Source organism: Carlito syrichta, unplaced genomic scaffold (genome assembly GCF_000164805.1).
Source record: "Carlito syrichta isolate Samal-C Ts95f unplaced genomic scaffold, Tarsius_syrichta-2.0.1 Scaffold308254, whole genome shotgun sequence".
Lineage (NCBI taxonomy): Eukaryota > Metazoa > Chordata > Mammalia > Primates > Tarsiidae > Carlito > Carlito syrichta.
The window spans coordinates 92,106-96,556 of NW_007252350.1; positions in this window are offsets into that span (position 1 = coordinate 92,106).

Here is a 4,451-nt window from a genome sequence, read left to right on the forward strand (position 1 = left end):
GCCGCTCCCAGCCACCGCAGCCTCGACCTGCTGGGCTCTGGTGATCCTTCCGCCTCAGCCAGTAGCCGGAATTACAGGCGTGTGCTACCACGCCCGGCTAATTTTTTGATTTGTTGTAGAGATGAGGTCTCGCCAATTTGGCCAGGCGGGTATCAAACCCGCGGGCTCAGGCAATCTGCTCACCTTGGACTCCCGAAGTGCTGGGATTACAGGCTGAGCCACCGAGCCCCCAGGTGATTCTTAGGCATTCAGTTTGGAGAGCAACTTGGAGGGGGAGGATTGTGAGGGGAAAGCCTCAGTGGGTCCTGGCTAATCTCCTCTTCTTGCTCCCAGACCCGCCTCCTGGACCAGGCAGGCCTTTCACAAGGCTTTGCCAAAAGTCTGCAAGCTCCCTGGGCATTTCTATGCAGAAACCATAGAAAGTGACTGTGGGAACCAGCCATCCCCTCCTTTAACATAGGAGGAAACTCTGACTCAGAGAGGGGAAGTGAACTTCTCCAACCTGTCGGGACAGGGACTGTGATAGAAATGTCCTGTCTTCTCCCACAGCACCAGCAAATGCGGTTCTGTGGCGCTCACTGCCCAGGCCCCTATGTTCAGGTGAGGGAGGGAGGCCAGGTGGCCATCAGGAAGGTCTTCCACGTACACATTTATGGTGTCTAAAGAGGTCTTAAAAACAAAATAAAAACAAAAGAACCGGAATTGCTAAGATTTCAGAAATTGTTTTATTTTCTCCTTCTCAGATACATATTGACTTTCTTTTTTTTAGATTGGAAAATAAAGTTTATTTAGAAAAGTAAATTAGAGAGAAAGAGAGAGGAGATTCACCTCCCCAAGGTAGGGGAGGGGGCTGAAGCTTAGGAAAACATGGCCTGGCCATAGCTTAATGAACACATGGATGGCCTGGCCGGTGCTTAACAAAACAATGGCAATTGTCTCCTTGAGGTTGGATGCTTTTAAACCTTTCTTTAATCTTTTTTTTTTGAGTTGGAGTCTCACTCTGTCGCCCAGATTGGAGTGCAGTGGCCGCTCCCGGCCACTGCAGCCTCGACCTGCTGGGCTCTGGCGATCCTTCTGCCTCAGCTTTCCAAGTAGCCGGAACTACAGGCGCGCGCAACCACACCAGGCTAACTTTTGATTTATTGTAGAGATGAGGTCTCACCAAGTTGCCTGGACAGGTCTTGAACCCACTGACTCAGGCAATCCACTCACCTTGACCTCCCAAAGTGCTGGGATTACAGGCTGAGCTACCGAGCCCGGCCTATTTATTTATATCTTAACAATTTTCAAAGAATTGGCTTATAGTCAACATTATTGAATGGCAATGTGATTAAATGAAAAATCAATTAAAGGAAAATTAAAAATTTCTTATAACTTTGAAAATTAATAAATAATTCTAAATAATCTGTGGATTAAAGAATAAATCACATTGAGAATTGTAAACTATTCCGAATTAAATAATATCATTAATATTATGTAGAAAATGTGAGAGAAGCATACTTTTTTTTTTTTTTTTTGAGTTGGAGTCTCACTCTGTCGCCCAGACTGGAGTGCAGTGGCTGCTCCCGGCCATCGCAGCCTCGACCTGCTGGGCTCCGGCGATCCTTCTTCCTCAGCTTTCCAAGTAGCTGGAACTACAGGCGTGCACTACCACGGCCCAGCTGATTTTTGATTTATTGTAGAGATGAGGTCTCTCCAAGTTGCCCAGGCGGGTCTCAAACCCGCGGGCTCAGGCAATCCACTCACCTCAGTCTCCCAAGGCACGGGATTACAGGCTGAGCCATCAAGACCGGCGGGAAGCAATACTTAAAGGAGAGTATATGGTTTAAATTAGAAAAAAAAATCTGAAGGAAGCTGAAAATTCATAGAAAACAAAGAATGACACGATAAACCCAAGGAAGAAGAAAGGAAACAAAAAGTTAAAAGCAGAAATTGATGACAGAGAAAATAATCATACAATCAAGAATAAACAAAACCACAAGTTAATAATTTGGGGAACAAAACTCTAGGAAAACCAAACTCTGGTAGAACTGAAAGAGAGAGAGAGAGAGTCAGAGAGAGAGAAGCAAATACAGAGAGAGAGAGAGAGAGAGAGAGAGAGAGAGAGAGAACAAAGAAAAATATTAACATTAAAAAAGAGGACATAACTATATATCTAGCAAAAATGAAAGTGGTAATAAAAGAATATCATGGATAAGCTTACGTATATATGAGAAAAATAAGATAAAATGGATAAATTCTGGCTATGCTTAGTGGCTCAGTCTGTAATCTCATTACTTTGGGAGGCCAAGGCGAGTGGATTGCCTGAGCCTTCAAGACCAGCCCAGGCAACTTGGCGAGAACTCGTCTCTACAATAAATAAAAAATGAGCGGGGGGTGGTAGCATGCACCTATAGTTCTGGCTACTTGGAAGGCAGAGGTGGAAGGATTGTGGGAGTCCAGCAGTTGGAAGCTGGGGTAACTGTGAGTGTGCCACTGCACTCCAGCCTGGGCGACAGAGTGAGATGCCAACCCAAAAAGAAAAAAAGAAGATACCTTCCTACAAAAGTATGACTTACAAAAATCTACTTGAGAAATTTAATATGTGAATAATCTGAATACTCTTATTAACATAATTGAATCGATATCTTAAAATAGTCCCATAAAGAAATCATCAGGCCCAGTCAGCTTGACTTCCTAGTTCTATAAAACATTTAAGGAACACATCATTCTAATCATTCACAAACTTTTCTAGAGAACAGAAGAAACTCTCCCTAATTTATTTTATAAGACCAGCACAAGTTTGAATTTGAAATCAGGCAAGAACATTAAAAGAAAATAAAATTATAGGCCAATTTTATTAATAACTATCTCTCTGTCTGCTATCTATGCTAAATCCAGCAATATGCTAAAAAAAGATGACCAAGTTGAAAATTGGGTTTATGTCCAGTATGCAAGGAATGCAAAACTGAAAATCAGTTATTTAGAAAGTCAATTAATGTAACTCACCATATTAAGAAATTAAACGAGACTTCTGATTCTGACCATTATGGAGTAATAGAGTTCTAATATGCTCCCCTGCTGCAAATAACTAAACAACTGGATGTAATATATGAAACAGCTGTTTTCAGACACAGTGCAGGACTGTGATTCCTGAGAGAAGCAGAAGAATCAAGTGGGGTGAGGCTTCAATTACTTTGGCTTTCTACCCAGAGATGTATTCTGGACCATGTGCAGGGAGAAGGGACCCAAGCAGAGCACAGTGGTATGACTGTGTTGACAATAGAGCTCCGAGTTCAGAAAGCAGAGGATGCTACAACTTGTGGGGCAGAGCCCCAGACAGGAGAGAACTACGTAGAAGAGAGCTACAGGAGAGAGCTCCAGAATTTTCCATAAGGGTCCCACTGAGACTTGTTGAATACTGAGCTACAAAAGAATAAGGTGAGACTCCATGAGTTTGGGTAAAGAGTGACTTGGAAACTTTAAGTTGAACAATTCCCAGAGTGCCATAGCACAGACAGATGTTCAGGCTCTGACCAGCCAGTCTAGAAAGGCCTTGTTAATCACATGAAGGTATTTAGTAGCAATCCCTGCTGGGTCACACCTTGGTAGCAAGACTAAATCATTCTTAGAGAGCAAAGACTACTATAAGACTGCCTTAACAAAGCTCACAAACAAGTCTTAGAAGGATCAAGCTGAACTGCAAGTGATTTAACTGATAACCAAAAAAAAAAAAAAAAAAAGGCTGGCAGTCTTTAAAAGTCAGACACTCAGCAATGTAACATATGAAATATATAGCACCCAATAAAAGATTATTATATATGTTAATAAGCAGAAAATCACAGTCTATAAGTAGGAGAAAAATCAGTCAATAAAAACAGATCTAAGCCGGGCTTGGTGGCTCAGCCTGTAATCCTGCGCCTTGGGAAACTGAGGTGAGTGAATTGCCTGAGCCCGTGGGTTCAAGACCCGCCTGGGCAACTTGGTGAGACCTCATCTCTACAATAAATCAAAAAATCAGCCGGGTGTGGTAGCACGCGCCTGTAATTCCAGCTACTTGGAAGGCTGAGGCAGAAGGATCGCCGGAGCCCGGCAGGTCCAGGCACTCTAGTCTGGGCAACAGAGTGAGACTCCAACTAAAAAAAACCAAAAAACAAAAACAGATCTAGAGATAAAAGGTATGATAGGATTGGCACATAAGGACTTTAAGGTGTTTATTATAAATATGCTCAAATATTTAAAGACTTTTCTTTAAATATCAGCCAACTTCAAGACATAGCAATAGAAACTATTCATACTGAATTACACACACAAAAAAGAAAGACTGAAAAAAAGACAACAAAGCATGAGTGAGTTAGGAGTCTGGAGACAATATCAAGCATTCTTTTTTTGTTTTGTTTTTTTTTTGAGTTGGAGTCTCACTCTGTCGCCCAGACTGGAGTGCAGTGGCTGCTCCCGGCCACCGCAGCCTC